Source organism: Mytilus californianus, unplaced genomic scaffold, assembly GCF_021869535.1.
Source record: "Mytilus californianus isolate M0D057914Y unplaced genomic scaffold, xbMytCali1.0.p SCAF_7, whole genome shotgun sequence".
Classification (NCBI taxonomy): domain Eukaryota; kingdom Metazoa; phylum Mollusca; class Bivalvia; order Mytilida; family Mytilidae; genus Mytilus; species Mytilus californianus.
In genome coordinates, this window is record NW_026262723.1 from 2,872,723 (window position 1) to 2,892,909 (window position 20,187).

Below are 20,187 nucleotides of genomic sequence, written 5' to 3' on the forward strand. Positions count from 1 at the left end.
CCACTGAAAATCACAATTTGCCACATTTTTTCAATTTAGGGTATTTGATATTTTTATTTTCCAACAAAGATGAATGGGGTGATGCCCGTCTTTTGCATTATGTTCCTCGTTTTCGTCTCTTTAAAGAAAAAGAATTAAATGCATTAAACGTGTCCAAATCCTTACTGTGTCCACCTTATTACTGTGTCCACACTCTTTGTTTCAACACTTGCCCAATTGTTCCGCGCTTTCGCTGGCATCTTCTAGTAATTATAATTCGAAATACTTTGCTTGTTTGTGAAAATGGTGTTCGACAAGGAGTAAACTTATCACCTTTTCTATTTTCTTTACTTTTGATTGACTAAAAAAAATTCTTAGTTAGTAAAAATATTACAGGACTTAACAGAACTATACCAGAAGATCTGGAAAGAGAATTAGAAATATATCTTAAATTTTTTATACTTCCTGACTAAAGACTTTTGAAACCTCTCTCTCTTGTTTTGTATATATTGTAAAGTTATTATTGTTATCTCTGTACTGATGTCATACATTGACTTTATGAGATTAAAGATATAGATTTAGAGGCCATAATTATACCGGTATGGATGATTGATTGATTAATTTGTTGATTGATTTATATTTACCGCCACTTTCAACACTTTCATGCTATTTCGTGGCGGTGAGTTTATATTGGTGGAGGAAGCCGAAGTTCCCAGAGAGACCACCCAACCTTCGTTTGGAAAACTGACAATTCTGGTCAATTAAGATAGGAGTCGAGCTTACCTGCCACATGCGGTATTCGAACTCACACACCTAAGTGTCGACAGACAAGTGATACAGTAGTTCGACTATTCACACCACTCGACCAGCGAGCGCCCATCTCTTTCATCCGAAATGCTTTAAAGGAGATATGGAATGAACTTCAACTCGGTGTTTTTCATTTGCTTTCAGCTTTTTATTATGTTTTCGTGCATATATTTTGGAAAATGTTTGATTCCAAATTTCTTGAAAGAGATTTTATATTTTCAGAAGGGGAGCGAAATAGTTTGTTTCCATTTTAAATCAGGGAAAAATAAAACAATAATGAAATTTAAAAAAAAATAACCATGTTCTTTTTTATTAAAGTCCATCAAGGAAATACACGTGCTCCTACCCACACTACAGTCGGTGTCTAACAAATGATTAATATATAATGTACAGGTCATCTGTCTAAGCTTTGGTTACAAGGATCTGACAACACTTCGTTTTACTTTCTGTCCTGGTTAATATTACATCAGCCAATAAAATTTCAACCTTCATATTTTTGAAGGTGTGGATCAATCCGACAAAACCAGAGAATCCCATTGGTCTTGAATTGAGCGTTTTCAGATCGGCGTAAGCAAAGCTTGAACACACGGCAGAAGATTTACGGCAGCGGCTTTTAATATTTTGCGTTTATCCTGGAAACTATAATAGATTTAAAAAAAACAAATAGTGCAATGTGTCTAGGTAAACTCTATAGTAAAGGTCCTTTTTGGGCAATTTTGGCTCTTCAGAGTTTTGTTGTTTTATTGGCTATTATCTTGATAACTTATCTATAGATAAACCTTTTCTTGAAAACTGGTATAGACAAGAACAGATATAATCAAAGTAGTGAAGTACTGATCATCGGATGACCGCAAATTCTTGTGGATGGTCACAAGCACTTGTCCCAGAAAAAAATCGTATCTGTACCTGAAAGTAATGTTAATGTACAGAGATATATTTTTTTTCTGAGACAAGTTCGTGCGTGCATGATGAATAAATGTTCGGGAATTCAACCTCACCGTAATAACTATTATATTGTAGTGGTACAAATTATATATTATTAATCTGTGATCTAAAAAAATTTTTTTTTATGAGTATTCATTGAAGAAATAAACTTATAACAAGCGATAAGGAATGTTATGTTGCACTCTAAAATGTCCGTATTTATAAATCGGTTACCAGTCAAAAACGAAAGCTACGTAAGTAGAAATCTCTTTGGTAACAATACATCGGAATGTTAAAATAAATAAATAAGTAATAATTATGGTGATTTTCTTTCATTGGGGGTGGGGACGTGTGAGGAAACATAGGAATTTCTCTTATTTTATTTCAAGTCTACACCTTGAAGAAGGAAAAACAGTCAATAAATACCCCCTTTTCCAAAGACCTACAAACTTCACCCCCCCCCCCCCCCCGTTCTTCCCAAAAAAAAAGCCACCACCGGACAATTACACACAAACGCACATACACACATTTTCAATACTTTTGTTCGTAATAACAAAAAAATCGTATTAAGGTTCTAAATGCATTATAAGTTTAAAATATTGCGTCAGTAGTGAATCTAGAACTTCAAGTGTGGAAGTTGTTTGCGACTTCACGAACTTAATTTGGATTTGCCGGTTATGGTCTCATTAATATTTACCACACCTTCATTCGATATTAGCTTCAGATGAAAAATTTTCTGCTAGTGAAATTGTTGAAACTAAGGATTCAGGTTTTAACAATTGAGGCGAGCGGAACCAGGCGTAAAAATTGATGCCTACGGATTTTGAAGACATTGCCATAACATTATACCGCAAATCTATAACTATATAAAATTGAATGCACCTTTCCTTTAAAAACATGATGAAATTAAAGGCCCCTTTTATTTCTTCCTATCCCTCTTTTTGGGGTTACAAATGACTGGTCCCTTATATAAGCCATTACCCTATCAAAGTCCGATTTTTCCCATTCTTTTGTGTCTATCTTGAGAATATATAAAGAGAAACTCGAGCAGCTAAGATAATCAGCAAGGCAAAATTTACATTAATGAACATACTAGAAATTCGTGTATTAACTTCTTATAGATTATTTTTTTTATGGTGTACAGAAATTGACAAATATAATGCCCTCCCTTGTTAAAATGAGCATAGAGCATGAAATAAAAGAATTATTTCTTAAATTTAATCATTTTAACCGTATGTTCATTATTGCAGACTCCGTATGTTTATTATTTTAGACCAATCGATTAAAACAAAACGTTGCAATTCATATATTTTGACATTTTTCCAACAATATCAGGTGTGATTTATTTACATCTTAAAAACGAGGTACTAATATGCCAAGGTTTACCTCTTTTTAAATCTCAACTATTTTCCAAACGACAGCTAAAAATTTGAGCCTGATTAATTGTTACTCCGCAGAAGCAGATCGGAATCAGTTCTGACGTAGTGAGTAATCGCTTTAATCGTAATCATGTTCATTGACCATCAGGACGATGAATGCACATCATTATAATGATGTTTCGACATCATGATAATGATGTTCTGACATCATATAAAGATGTAAACCGAACCACACCATATAACGATGTTAGCACATAACATAAGGATAAGTTCACATCATATAAAGAAGTTTGCACATAATATAAAGACATCTGTACATGATATAAGATAATTTGCACATCATATAAGACCATTTGCACATCATATAAGATAATTTGCACATCATATAATATAATTTGCACATCATATAATATAATTTGCACATCAGATAATGTCAAATTGTCATCATATAAAGGTGATTGCATATCGTATAAAGGTGATAGCATATCGTATAAAGGTGATTGCACATCACATAATGCCGTTTCTACATCGTATAAGGAAAGCATCACATAATATAAGGACTCAATCACATAATATAATGGAAAAAGCACATCATTTAATGAATTGTGGACATGATATAAAGATGTTTGCACCTCATATAAATGTGTTTGGACAGCATATAAGGACAACTTCACATCATATAATGACAAGTGTACATCATATAAGGACAAGTTCACATCACATAATGACAAGTGTACATCATATAAGGATAAGTGCACATCATATAATGTCATTTGCACATCATATAAGGGTAAAATGACATCATATAATGGCAAATGAACATCATATAATGAGAAATGTCATAATAAGACAGTGTCGGCGTTCCATAGCACACTGTTACGGGATTACCTCTATGTTTGGCTATGGATGTTCCTAGTGTGGTTGGATCCAGAAGAGCGATTCGGATGAATGAGGTTATTTTTTTAGTTTTGACTTCATATTGCATACCTTTGTATTCATAGTCTTCTTGATTAGTACTTTATCGTGGAGTACATTTCATCAAGGAATCGACAAAATGCTTGCCAAATCCTTTTCAATTGTGCATTAGTACCAAATAAGGCTTACACTTATTGTTAATTAGGACTATTAATTTGCTGTTGCTGTTATTATTTTGTAATCAAAGTCGCTGTTGTTAATGTTTCTAATATTTTTGTTCATATGTTAACTCGATGTAATTTCAAATACTTCATAGGAAAAAAGAGTCTTAGGATTGTATAAAAGTGACAAAATAATGAATACTGTGAACTACTGTGAACTACTTACATTTTAATGATGATGCTGCTCATGAAAAAATAAAGTTCGCAATCGATACCTTTATCCATTTCTTTACATATATAAAGTTGTGAAAACGAGGCGGATGATATGAAGAGGACGTATACATTCAAAAGGTATATGTCATTTTTTAAGAAGTCAATTGTTTTGAGACAGAAGTTTTTTTGCGTTTTTCTCTCCTTTCATTTTATAACTGTGAAATTCGGTACATTGTCTTGTTACAGGATTTATGACATATATAATAGCAGTTAACGTTAATGGACAATACATCCATGTCCGATCTTCTTGGTCTTTAAGAAGAGAGAAAAAAAGTTTGGTATCTAGAACAGATATATCACCAACATGTGGGGGATATAAATGGAAATATAACCTCGGAAAATCCGAATTTATGCCTAACACAGTCTGTAAATCTTTAGCAATAACAATGTAATAGACTATTTTCATATTACCGACTTTTGACTCCGGATTATATAATTTGTCGACTGGTTACCTTGGACATCATGGTACTCGGTCAAGTAAGAGCAACCAAAATAAGTAATATCAAACATATAATCGGTGTAATTTGAGGGGAAAGTTTATTGTTTTCCGATGATTTTGTGGTGAAAAAAAAATGTTAAGCAGGTAATTTTCCCCCAAAATTGTACCGATTGAACGCTTGGTTTTACTTCTTTAGCTTGCTCTTACCTGACTTGGTACCATGATGTCCAAGGTAACCAGTCGACAAATTATATAATCCGGAGTCAAAAGTCGGTATTATGAAAATAGTCTATTTGTTACTTATCCCTCTTATGATACTTACCTATACTTACCAAATAAGGTTTTAAGTTTCTGTTCTTATTTTAGGACACACTACCGGGTGCAAGTATTTTATATACCTTGTTTGAAAGGTTTATTTATAGATTATTGTTAGTTTACGATATCATTTTCACTTATTTAGGTGGGAAAAATTGTTCACTCAGGGGCATCGTAAGGAAACGTCATTTTTTAAGCAATATCTTATAACTTCACAATTTAAACAAATGCTAGGATGTGTAAAAGTGCTGATAAGAATATATTTACAAGTGTAAAAAATTGAACGAGAACAACAAAAAGAGGGGGAATATCACAAAGACATAAACCTCATAGTATATTATTCACGGATGACTGTTAACATACGTTAAAACATGTTTCCGTTTCCGTTATTCAGTATGTTTATTTTCATTTATTCGTCATGTTGTTTTAAACCAATAGTTTGTTGGTATTTTACTGCTGTGACTGATTCAACATTTGAATCATTTATATATAATACGACATATGTGACAACTCAGGATATATTGGTAACATCAGAAGTATCATCAACAAACATAAATGTACCAACGATGGTTCCGACTACATTGGTCGAATTTTCTTCAGTCACAACTAGTGTTCTTCCGTCATTTATGGGAAATTCTAGCAGAAAAGACATTTTAACAACAAGCATTGATTTCCTTCTATCTCAGGAAAATTCAAAAACTTCAGATCTATCTTCACCTTTGAAATCCATTGATTTTTCTCTCTCAACAAAAAATCCCGAGACAGAATTATTTTCAACTTTCATTGATTTTCCTTTATCAACACAAAATCCTGAAACAGAATTATCTTCCACAGACATTGTTTTCCCAGTATCTTCGGTAATCTATGCAACAACAGAATCATCGCTAGTAAACCCTGATATCATGTCTTCTACAGGAATTCCTGAAACAACGAAGGCATCTTCAGCAGGCAAGTAATATTGTTCTATATATACTAGCTATTGTGTTTCATAAATAATAGTAAACCTTTATTACGCACAAAATACTTTTTCATAGTAAAGTAACATTAAATAATCTTAAGAAATCTTTAAAGGGTTATATTAAACTATGACCCCAATTGCGATATAAGGCGATGTTGTATGATTGGCTATGAGACAGTATACAGAATCGAATGAACAAAATCGGAGCGATCATTCAACCGTGAGCAAAACCCAAACCATTTAGTAAGCCTTATATATTACCGCAGACAGCAATTAAATAAAGCGATAACAACTGGTTCTTGGCTTGCGGTAGTCGCGTATAGAATATAGCGGTTTTTAAAGTGCCAATCTGCCTAAGAATCAGGCAGTGGTAAAAACATGACAAACAAAAACTCACTCAAGTTGACATTAATTTATGTTCAAATTGTATAATGGTGCACGAATATAACATTCGTTTCCTTTTCCTGTTCTGGTAATTCAAGATATAATTTAGTTGACATGCACTAGAATTTAACAATTAAGGCTATCTCAGTTAACTCTCGTTGTCTCGAACTCGATTGAATCGAAATTTCGGATGAGTCGATGTTTTCTCGTGGTCCCGAACTTTGTTCCATATAAATATATGTATTTCGACTACTGATGAGTCGAAATTTCGGTTGACTCGAACTAAATTTACGCTCCCAAGGTTAACAAAAGCATTCAAAATTCATTATTTATCTCGAGTTAATACACATATGTCAAAACATGACCTCGGGGATTTAAATGGATTGAAGAGTTAATCTGACAACACACCGGTAACTAAAATTCCGGTCACTGGACACTGTATTGATTTATGACATTTTTTTCCACGAGTGTTTACCTAAGATTATCTTAGATCACCCTGATAAATTATTAGTGATTCTTTGTCATAGTTTATGAACAAATATTTAAAATGTTTTGAAAACAATTAATCGTAATCGTATATTTATGAGCTTGGCTGTGTATAAAGTGGGGAATATCGATCCGCTACGATGGTTAGATCGGTGGGGTATTTTCTGCCATGTTTTGAAATTTTTCTAAATATCCTGATTCTTACATAGACTGGCACTTTAAAACATCTTAACTTTGTGACTTGTTTACCCATCACTTACCTGTGACTTTTGGGTAACAGAACAACTTACAACAAACTGTAAAAAATCGGTTTGAAGAGTTTGACTCTTCGAAACAGTACACATAACAAGATAAATGACACAAAGTAAAGATCTAAGAGTAATTTCACTTCTTCCATTTGGTAAACAAACTGCATAAACTCGTTTTGAGATCCTCGCAGCAATATAAGATATGCGCATCAGCTTTACCCAAAAAAGTGTTGTGCTTCAAGATGTATTCTACAAAGATGGATATGTGTGTAAAATATCTGCTTAGGTACGGCTGTTGCTCATATCTATTTGTAGCGAAAATTAAATGTTAAATGTTCATTTTCGGACAGATATGTCAATTCGTTATGCAAATGACGTCACAGCGACGTCACAAGAGACGTTTTTGTTCAAAAATGTTCAGATTCTACCAGCCTGTTCATTTATTAATAACATTAATTTTTAATGGCTTGACTGACTTTACTATACTAGATATTTTCTGGGTCAAATCATGGCTCTCGTCATTCCTCCTGCTTCGCACTAAACATGCGTGAAATATTTGCCACTGGACGTACGCAACCAACAATCAATCGTCAATTAATCATTAATTCATCCTGCTTTAATGTGTAAACTAGGTAAAAGGATCTTGTGTAGATCATAATAAGGATGACCATATGCATATTGTGCAGAGGGTTGTTCAAGAATTCTAGTATACACTTTTGAAATACATAGAATTATATTTGCATATACATATATATCATTGTTGTCCCCCGCGCAACGCGTTTCGGAGGGACATAGAAATACAGGGCGTCTGTCCGTCTGGTCTTGTTAGCCCTCTCACATGAATTCTTGGCAGATTTTTATTAAACTTATATCATAGGTTTATATCAGCAATGTCTCGGACGAATTCGAAAATCAGTGCCGATGAACTTTTTGAATAAGAGTTATGCCGCTTGAAAACATTAATTATATGAAAAATTGCATCGTTAGCGCTCTTAGGTGTAGAATTCTTGCCAGTATTTTTTGAAACTTATATTGTAGGTTTACATCAGCGATGTCTTGGACAAGTTCGAAAATCTTTGCCGATCAATTATTTTTAACAATTGTTGCCAGATTTCTATGAAACTTATATTGTTTGTTTATATCAGGTATGTCAACAATTGTTGACAGATTTTTATGAAACGTATATTGTAGGTTTATATCAGTAATATCTATGACGAGTTCGAAAATCTGTGCCGATCAATTTTTTAAAAGAGTTATGCCCCTTGTAAATATTAATTATATGAAAAATTGCATCGTTAGCGCTCTCACTTGTACAATTCTTTCCAGATTATTTTGAAACTTATATTATAGGTTTATATCAGCGATGTCTTGGACAAGTTCGAAAATCTGTGCCGATCAATTATTTTTAAAAGAGTTATGCCCTTGGAAATATTAATTATATGAACAATTGCCTTGTGAGTGCTCTCTTGTGTACAATTCATGCCAGATTGTTTATGAAATTTATATAATAGGTTTATATCAACAATGTCTTGGTATGCCCCTTGTAAACATTAATTATATGAAAAATTGCATCGTTAGCGCTCTCACTTGTACAATTCTTGCAAGATTTTTTTGATTTTTGAAACTTATATTATAGATTTATATCAGAGATGTCTTGGACAAGTTCAAAAATCTGTGCCGATCAATTATTTTTAAAAGAGTTATGCCCTTGGAAATATTAATTATATGAAAAATTGCCTTGTGAGTGCTCTCATGTGTACACTTCATGCCAGATTTTTATGAAATTTATATAATAGGTTTATATCAACAATGTCTTAGATGATTTTGAAAATCTGTGCCGATTAATTATTCTTAAAAGAGGTATCATGCCCCTTGGAAACATTAATTTGATGGAAAATTGCATCATGAACGCTCTCATGTGTACATTTCTTGCCAGAATTTTATAAAACTGATATCATAGGTTTATATCAGCAATGTCTTTGACACTTTGGAAAATTAGTGTTGATCAAATATTTTTAATGAGTTACGCCCCTTGGATATTTTAATTATATCGGAAATCAGATTGAATTTGTTCTGAAGTAATCATTTCTCTAAGATATTTATGAACAATTTCATAGAATAAAAAAAAGTGTATTTTTTAGTTATTGCCCTTGTACCGTGGAAAGATAAAATATGTGCAACGCGGGGGACGTTGGAACTCTGTTCCTTTATTATATCTGTGTATTATACCTTTTGAACATAAGCACAAAGTAATATGTTGGTTATTTTCATCTTCTGCAATGATTTGGCAGAGATACGTGTATTAAAGAATCTCAGGCTTAATTGTTAGTCTTAAATGTTTATGGCAAGTAATTAAAAAAGTAGTGCAAATGAAGAAACGGAAAATATACCATGGGGGCAAGCACATATCAAACGCCCCCCAAAAGCAGACAGTACAATTGCATTACATTGAATCTACGTGCGCATGTACAACTGGTCATATTTTATGTCTTTTCCGAGAGGGTTATTCGAAACATTCATATCCGTTTTAGATTTCGCAAACTACAACACATTGAACAACATGAGCCCAACCAACACACTATGGTTTATCTCAGATACTCTGTAAGTCTAAAGCAGTCCTTGTCGCCACTCACTCCTGTTAAATCCGTTGATGAAAAACTTTCGGTGATAGATATGGATCACTGTGAAGGGAACATTTATAGATGTATCTTGTTTAAACCTGATACATTTTCAATTTTATAAATGAATAAGTGTATGTTAGTTCACAAACAAGAATTCTAAACAGTTCGGTACCCAGACAAATCGACATCCGGACAAATCGGCACCTGAGGAAGACACTTCGGCACCCAGACAAATCGGCACATAGACAAATCGGCACCTTATAAAGATAAAATCAATTATTTTATCCTTGATCAAAATATAGTGAACCAAAAATAAAAATTACCTGGCACTGATATATGTATGTGGGTATGAACTCAATTTACAAGTTTAGTGTTAATATAGCAATTATGTTCGACTGTTTTTACAAATTACCAATTTAATTCCTGCACTATTGATGACATTATTGTCAATATTGTATATGGTATCTTCGAAGAAGTATCTTATGAAGTGGTTTATTCTTTTTGTTGTTTATTTGTGAAGACTGTTTTGCAGCTTAGTCATTTGGGTAGCTGTCTTATTTGTGTGTATTCTTTTTCCTGATACATGAACATTTATTTTATAGATTTCACCATTCATGTACTAGTTTTAATGTAATGCATAGTTCTATTCCGATAGTATTCTAAATCAATAAAACTCATGTAGCATAATAATGATATTTATTAATTATATTTATTATAATTATATTCAACAGTTTATAGATAATAAATATAATAAATAATAATAAATAAGCTTTATTTAGAGTCGGCAAAGTATACAAACAAAGACAACATAAGCTCTAATGAGCTTTTAACCGACATACAAGACATTTATAACAATACAACAAATAATTTAATTGCATTTATAAGGGGATTTCTAATATTACTGTTATTTTTGGCAATGATGAAAAATTTCCTTTTACTCACTTATGTTCAAATGCTTCTAGCTCTATCGGAATTGGCTCCTGTATGGAAATGAAAAGTATAAAAAGAGAATTGGGGCTACCTATTTTATAACAATTTATATAATAACTAAAAATATCTAAAAGCCACTTACCAGTGTTGCATGTTCTATGTTGCCACTTTTGACAGCGACCACATTGTAAAGCTTCCTGTCTAGGGCGGACAACATTGTGGCACTGTATACAACTGTCGTCTGACATTGTTTAAGAAAGGGTATTCAAAAGTGTTGACCTTTATATATGTTTCTTGGTTTTTATTATTATGGGTTGCACGCGCTTTTATGTTTATGGCTTTTAATATTAAAAAAATAAAATATAGTTTTCAGGTAATGTGTTGTCTTTACAGATGTAAGGATGAAACGAGAACACAAGCTGAAACACAAGCTATACACTTTTGATCTCTCATTTGTCTCTTTTGAGAAATTATCAGATTTATACATAAAATACTGATTAATGCATAACTACAATTAATTATGATTTAATTAAATGATGTTTATTCAAACACCGTCATAAATAACTATCAATTATGATTTAATTAAATGATGTTTTACTTTTCATACACAATCATTTAGGATTTAATTAAATGATGATTTCAAATTTTGTACTGCATATTTTATCTACGGATTATAATATTACTGTAACAATTCTTTTATTTTTCCTAATATATATGTTTAAAAAAATGAGGTGCCGATCGCGAATTGTCTTGGTCCCGAAATGTACGGATCCCGAAATGTGCAAAATGGATGCCGAAATGTCTTCGGACTTGGGTGCCGATTTGTCTGGGTGCCGAAATGTCTTGTTACCCACAAACCCTTATTCATGACGAAATATGAAAGTTTCTTTGTTCTGGTGTACTTTGACACATGACACATGACAATACCGTTACAGAGTGAAAGAACTTTAAAACTGAATACGAGAACACATTAACAACTAAAATCTAGTATGTTTAAGGCAAAAGCTGCACTAAAATTTAAAAAAAACCCAACTGTGTTTGTCAATCTTTTATATGAAATATGGAACAAAGTTTGACAAAATAAATTCTTTCAACTTATAATGTCTCTATGTTTGGAATAAAGTATACGTGGTTGAATTATGAATCACACTGACCTAGAAATCACAGCTATACGACTTTTGTAAACAACGATATGACATTTGTTCATTTTTGGAACTGACATTCAATATCGTGTATTCAATCAAAAGTAAATATTTAAAAGATTTTCTAGTGGAAATAATGGTCCAGAATATTCCATTTGAAACTTTTATCATAAAGCAATTACTTTTCAAGAACAAATTCTCTATTATCAGACAAGCATCGCTTTTACGAAAAAAAAAAATTGACTTCATGTCGAAACATAGAATTGCCCTCATCAGATAATCTTCTTACAGTGTATAACAATTAATCAAATACACGCATGCTTCTTGAAATGCATATACAAGAAAGATAAAATATTTTTCTATATATTTATAGAAAAAAGGAACAATTATGACTGGCCATGTAATTATTTGGTTAACATGATGTACGTAGTGCGGCAGGTATTACCCTCTCTGGATACATATTATCAATACAAAAACTAGTAAAATGCTACTGCATATGCGTCCTTTTAACATGTCGTTTTAATTTATGTATTTGTGTCTGAATGATGATGATAACGATAATAATAATGATTGTGATGAGAATGATGATAATTTGTCTAATGATATTGTCACTTTGGTATCTTTATGACTTTGAATATCCCTTTTGTTACTTACGCCTCTTTTGTGTCCAATGATTTAAGTTCTTTTTGTTGTTTGTTTTTTTAATTTTTAATACGTATGCTATATATGTTTACTCTTTAATTTACAGAAGACACACAACAAAAGAGGATTTCAGGTTAGAAATACTATGTTTGGCATAAAAATATGAATAATGTGTAAATGGATAACAATCATGTGTGAAAATATGGAAATAGTGCCCAGCGACTATTTTCACGTGGAACAGGATCTGCTTACCCTTCCGGAGCACCTGAGATCACCCCCAGTTTTTGGTGGGGTTCGTGTTGCTTAGTCTTTGGTTTTCTATGTTGTGTCATCTGTACTATTTGTCTTTTTATTTTTGGCCATGGCGTTGTCAGTTTGTTTTCGATCTATGAGTTTGACTGTCCCTCTGGTATCTTTCGTCCCTCTTCAATAAAAATCTTACGATAGGTAATACTGAAATGTGTATCACTTAAGATTGTTTGCGAGTCTTTAATGTAGAGTTTCATCCTGAAAGAAAAATGTTTTTAGTACTATGTAATGTTTGTTATTCACAATTCAATAGTTGTTATTTCGTGTTCGGGACTACAGATATTTGAACCTGTAACATCACTATAACTCTATCATTTATCGAAACGCTAATTTGCAGCAATCGGTATTTAAAAATATATGCTAATAATTATAGTCTATTGCAGTATCTAGCCTTTACCAAAATATCGCTAAAAGATATTCAAATTTTATTTACCACATATAACCTTTACAATCAGGACCAGTGTATAAAAACATAAATAAAAGTGATAAGAGCAGCATGTGAACTCACTTTCTACAACCATAAATCCTTAATACGAAATACTGGTAACATTTCGTAATGTCAAGTTCAGGACTTCTATGTTGACATGAATTATCATTTATATGGTCATAAATATAAATCAACCGGTTACAAAACTTTGACATTTTCGAATTACTAAGGATTTCTTACCCCAGGAATAGAGTACCTTACATGTAGCTGTATTTGGCAAAACTTTTAGGAATATTTGGTCCTCCATGCTCTTCAACTTCGTACTTTGTTTGGCATTTTTTACTTTTTTATTCGAGCGTCATCGATGAGTCTTTTTGAGACGAAACGCGTGTCTGGCGTACACAAATTCAATCTTGGTATCTATGATGGGTTTATTTGGATTGATCTGCCAAAATGGAATATTTTAATAGAATGTCCCTGTCAGTTTTTCGTACTTAAATTATGCATTTTATATTCAATGAAATTAATGCAAACGCATAATTTCATAGATTGGTGTAATTACATTTTTTCCTACAGGCTTCAACGCCCTCTCATTAAGTTCACAACACTTTTAAGATGGACGAATTTTCTGATAACATAAAGGGGATTTGTGTATAAAACAACCACTACTCCAACATGATATTTGATCAATCGATATTCAGTATGCAAACTAAGATTTACACAGGACGTTGGAGGGGCAAATGCTACTAGTATTAACTAAATAAAAACAATAAATATACTCGTCACACTTAATACATAATCTACCAAACATTTCAATTTTTATTCTTTTTTAATCCATGCTTGTCCGTTAATACAGATCTCCAGTTAATAACAATATATATGTATTATCTTTTTCCTTATGTTAATTCTCCCCTCTATCAACCCTCCAAATGGATAAGGAAAACGAATCTAAACGAGAAACCCAACGGTCTGATTTATAACAAAACAATAAACGAAAAACAATTATGACAAACAGCAACCAACGACAATGATCGAATTAAAGGCTACTCACTTGGGACAGGCACATACAGAATGTTTTTTAACGTTCTACCCCACTTTTGTTCACCTTCTTTTTTAAAACCGTACTTCCCTTCTTTTTCTTTTATTTGCTATTGAAGAAGTTACAGTAGCTTCTGGTGGAACCTCGACAAACATAATGTTATCTGTCGTCTTATATATATTCTCTGCTTTTGCCGATTTTATCATGAAATCAGAAAATGTATAGAAATGATAATTTAATACCGTTAAAAATACAATACTAAAACGGAAGAATTTAGAATTTACATTGAAAAAAAAGCTAATCACATTTTTTATACTTTTTTTATCTTTCAAAATAGTTAAAACAATGTGTTCTTTCAGTCGAAGTGTTTGCTGGTTCATTATGTGCTGTTGTGATTGTTATGGTTGTAGCGTTCACAATGTTTTATCAATTAAGGTATGTTATGTAATAATGGAAGTAGAAATATATTTACTAAATCTGGTACTCAAAAGTGATAATGTTGGGGAACAATAAATGATAATAACTCCGTTATCTTCAACGTGTTCAATTAGTAGAGTAAGTCCGCTGATCCTTCCATGTCACCTAATTAGTCTTTAAAGATTTATTGACCGTTGTCGTTTTCCCTTTTTTTTTGCCTTTCTTTCCAAATTTCAGTGCATGCTTGCGTCTCATATATCCCGGTGATTTTGAAATAAGGGATATTACCAAATAGAATGTCTGCTTCAAATCTTAATCTTTTCCTCTATAGTGGCACATATGGACTTTAAACTAGAACCCATGACAAACGTGATGATTTCAACTTTCCCATTGTCAATTTTCAAATGCTCAGCAGTGACACATTCTCTGCTCAATCCTATGACGTTTTCATGCCTCAGCTAATACAGTACGCTCTTTTATGTTTCACACTATATCGATTTGACTAGCATGGATATGATCCTTACACAAACGCTTATGAGAAAGAACAACTGAAATTGACAATCAATATGAATTATTGTGTTGATTCCCATGGCGGGTGATCCATGCACATTAGGAGACGCTTATCCTATTAACACATCTAGTATCATTTTGAAGTGCATGCGATTCTCTCAGTTTTTACTCATTGCACTTTTGGTATCAAATTAGTACTTTTGATATGACTATTAGCTGTTTTTTTTTCACTAATATATTTGTGTAGTACTGCAAGCCAAGTATCTCTGCAAAATAGTATCGTCGTTTAAAAAAGATTCGCAAATAACTAACTTAATAAATCTCATTAAGTTTCATAAAAATGATAGATTTTATGGTTATTATTACTATTTTTTATTATAATAATGATAATTATGACTACAACTAGTAGAGGCTATTGTAATCATATCAGTGGTAGTAATTTATCCGCTACGGATACTGGTTACGGATGTTTTGTGTAAGGTGTGCCATAAGTCATGTTCGGTTGACGAATGACGTCAGTAAATTGACTTTGTTTTCAAAAGAATCAATGAATTCTGGAGTACTGTGATAGTAGTTGGTCAAAGTGAGATTGATTAAGTAACGTAACATTTTTATTTTCATTTGTCTGGTCCGTCTCACTGGCATAGAAAAGGGACTGATTTTTGGCAGATATCAATTTACAAAACCCAACCACGCTATACCAATTTTATCACGTTATATGGTCAGTTGACATCGCGGCAGACAATGTGTTGTAAATGGAAAGCAGGCCAAGGTATAACCCCAAACCTATCGGCAACAACAGATCACGAAAATTTAGTAAAACTACGGTGGAGATAACCATTGGTTCTTTTTTTATAATTCATCGTCATGATAAAAACTTGATGCCCAAACTACTCTTGAGTGTATTATTTCTGATTGGGTTCCATTAATATATCCTCCAGAACTAGAAATTAAAGAAACAACAGATACGGCTTCCTCCACCTCATTTTTAGACTTATACCTCGAATTTGACATAAGCGGTCATTTCAGTACCAGAATCTATGACAAATGAGACGATTTTAATTTTGAAATTATCAATTTCCCCCACCTTAGTAGCAATATACTATCTTCACCTGCATATGGGATATACATTTTCCAACTCATTCGGTAGTAAAGAGCTTGCAGCTGATACCCAGACTTTATAAAAAGTCACCAGTGTCTGAGCAGAAAGTTGATGAACCATTGTTATGTCAAATAACGTCTCGTCCTTTTTTTAAAAAAAGTTCATCGGAGGATACCAAGACCTTGTTGATAAATATTCCGTATCAACTTCACAAATAATACATGTTGGTCTTGAAGTATAAATTATAGGTACTGACGTTGTTTATCATCTTAATTACGTGTAATAGTGTTCTCTTATTTGTCGTTGTAAATTATTAACCTTTACTAAAATTGAGAATGGAAATGGGGAATGTGTCTAAGAGACAACAACCCGACCAAAGAGCAGAAAACAGCCCAAGGCCACCAATGGGTCTTCAACACAGCGAGGAAATCCCGAATCCGGAGGCGGGCTTCAGCTTGCCCCTAAACAAAAATGTGTACTAGTTCAGTGAAAATGGACGTCACACTAAACTCCGAAACATATAAATGAACTAAAATTAAAAAAAAAACATACAGGACTAACAAAGTCCAGAGGCCCCTGACCTGGGACAGACGCAAAAATGCGGCGTGGTTAAACATGTTTTGTGAGATCTCAACCCTCCCCTAAACCTCTAGCCAATGTAGAATAAACAAACACACAGCAATACGCACAGTAAAACTCAGTTTAAAAATAGTCCGAGTCCAATGTCAGAATAGGTAACAGAAGAAACTAAGCAAACTGACAATGATACATAAATTAAGAAAGGACTACTAGCAGTTACTGACATGCAAGCTCCAGACCTCAATTAAACTGATTGAAAGATTATGTCTTCATCATATGAAAATCAAGCACAATCCCTCCCGTTAGGGGTTTAGTATCATACCATCATAAAATATATGAAAATGAAAAGAACATAACCCTTATACTGTGTAGTCCATTTTGGAAATATCCTTTTGGCGTGGCTCGGTACTTATGCATCCCGCTAATGTGTTGTGGTGCTGTGGTCATTTTTTTTTTTTGTATTCTTATCTTTCATATTTGCTTATATGCTTTGTCTATATGCCATTTTGTTTTTCTTTGTTGACATATTTTATTTGTTTTTATAGTGATTAAGATTACAGCACAATGTTGACTGCTGTACCCTTATTTTTGACATTTTTCCTATTATGTCTGTTTGTTTTGTTCACACATTGTTGTCAATATAATGGAATTTTATGCGACTGTCATACAAGTGAGAGGTTTAGCTAGCTATAAAACCAGATTTAATCCACCATTTTCTACATAAGGAAATGCCTCTACCAAGTCATGAATATGACAGTTGTTTTCCATTCGTTTGATGTGTTTGAGTTTTTGATTTTGCCATTTGACTTTCTAATTTGAATTTTCTTTGGAGTTCGGTATTTTTGTTATTTGACTTTTTATATGTTTTTCCTTCGTCATAACTTACACATAAAATAGAAGTTCTTATCTCTAACATCTATCTCAACACATGAAGTTGGTTTGTCCTTTTGTTTTAGTGTGGATTTGCATGGCGGGTGATACATGCATTTCAAGAGACGCTTTTCAAGTCGACAAATCCCGTCTCGCTCCTTTTAGAGTTTATGCGATTTTTATTTTTTGTTACCTTGATTTGTATCTCCTTAATCAATATATGAGGCTTGAAATTGGGTAAAATAATGTCGTCTTAATCTAATTCACATTGATTTTCTTAATTTTTTTGACAGACACAAGTCAATTTTTAAGAATTTTCGGGACAATTCCAAGCATAGTAGTACTAACCTGTATGAAAATGGAACTGAATTGGACCATTCTAACTACCAGGATCTGACTCCGGTCAGGAACGATGATGATCAATCATATGCTGTCACACTCAACACTAATACATATTACAACATGAACTTATAGAAATCCACACAAGTTGAATTAATGGAATATTTAAAAAGGACTAGGTACAAAGTCTGGTTCCTGTATGGTTGACTATATAACAATTACATATTCAGTATTTTATTTTTTATCATACACAATGACTTTGTGTCTTTGAGAGAAACTATAGATCTTATATGTTTAACCTATATTCATGGTGTGCCAACAATGTTCGGGTTTATAATCATATGAACGAAAAATTTACACAACATAAGATTAGTTGGTTTCCGTCAAGAGCTTATACATTGTACCACCACTCATCGCCCTCTTAGACTGTCTAGATTATTACAAATACACATGTTATCTTATGTCGTGGCCGGGTGAGATGACTGAACAAAATGGTAATTAATGTATTAATAATTGCGGTGATTCGGATCAAATGCTCCTCATCAGGTTATCCATACGACTCTACTGGTATATGAATAAATTATGCTGCTTTCTGCTTTCATTCAAGTTATGTGTGCATTGCTCTATTGCTAATTTGAAATATTCATTACATAATGATTAAATAAACTTTGTGTTTTAATTTGTATTACTTATATTGAAATCTGTTGTTTGTGATTTTGAAGATTTTGTTGTAATATTTATCATGTATGTAATTTAAAGTTCACTCTTCACTGATTAAAGAATTGGAATAGGAAACTGATTTTTTGGGATAAATCTGTAAATGGTTCAATATGCGCAATTGATTTCCCATAGGCGGTAATGGTAACGTTTTCTTCTGTAGCTCAGTCCATATCGTAAACTTGGATATGTATGATGGCTCGTTTCGAAGCTGAGACATTTTCACATATGTGGTTAAATTTTCGGAGTACGAAGTGAGATTCATTTTTTTTTGTAAATTAGCATACCCCAAAAATCCTTTTGTGATGCGGCTCCTCGTGGTAAAAATCCCTTTTTCACACAATAAGTTCTTTGAAAATTTAATACTTTTAATACTTTTAATAACTCCATAGTTTTTACACATTTATTCTATGGTTAAGCTCAGTCACTTGTTAAAAATAGAACCATGTCCAATATCACTACACAGATTTTTTTTGTTTACGCACAACTTTTGAGTTCCTCAATTTGAGGCGCATTAGGGTTATTGACCCAAATAAACCAGGCTTTTTTCTAATTTAGGCATGCGTAGTGAGCCTTCCTTGATTAAAATATAGAGGAAAACTAAAGATTTGAAAAACGTACATCATTCCCTCCTACTTTAAGAAAAACAACAAACAAAAGCAGTAAAAAACACACAAAATTAAAAAAAATAAACAAACAAACGACCCGATTATTAGTATTCTTTAAATAATCATATTCCTTCGCGTATTTTTCCCTGAAGAACTATAGTGAGTTATGTAATGCTAGACTTTCGTCCCAAGTCAGGAGCCAAATTCAGTGGTTATCGTTTGTTATCATATTTGTTTTTCGTTTATTGTTTTATATATAAATCAGGCCGTTGGTTTTCTCGTTTGAACTGTTTTAAGATGACCTATAGCTGTCAAACCAAATCTTCTTATTTTTATATTTATAAAATATATTCTTAAGAATAAAAAAAACGTTTGGACAAAAGAGAGGCGAAAGATACCAAAGGGACATTCAAACTCATAAGTTGAGAATAAAGTGACAACGCAATGGATAAAAAAGAAAAAGACAAACAGACAAACAACAGTACACAAAACACAACATAGAAAACTAAAGACTGATATAAATGAAAATAAACAATTGAAAATAACTGGATAGTGAAGCGTTAGTGTTAGCGTGCCTAGATAAAAAAAATGTAATTCGATATTAAGATCAACACGATAACAGTACATTCATAAAGAATATAATATGCATTGCAATAATTTGATCTGC

General features: G+C 32.6%; 2 long non-coding RNA genes across 2 annotated transcripts; both read left to right on the plus strand.

Annotated features, from left to right (window-relative positions):
* The first annotated feature begins 3,958 nt into the window (after positions 1–3,958).
* LOC127708112 (uncharacterized) lies at positions 3,959–6,140 on the plus strand. The gene is made up of 3 exons (XR_007985154.1): positions 3,959–4,042; positions 4,469–4,516; positions 6,027–6,140. It is a non-coding gene; the product is annotated as an uncharacterized LOC127708112 (long non-coding RNA).
* Positions 6,141–12,645: 6,505 nt separating this feature from the next.
* LOC127708896 (uncharacterized) lies at positions 12,646–19,781 on the plus strand. The gene is made up of 3 exons (XR_007985427.1): positions 12,646–12,736; positions 14,738–14,813; positions 18,150–19,781. It is a non-coding gene; the product is annotated as an uncharacterized LOC127708896 (long non-coding RNA).
* Positions 19,782–20,187: the final 406 nt, after the last annotated feature.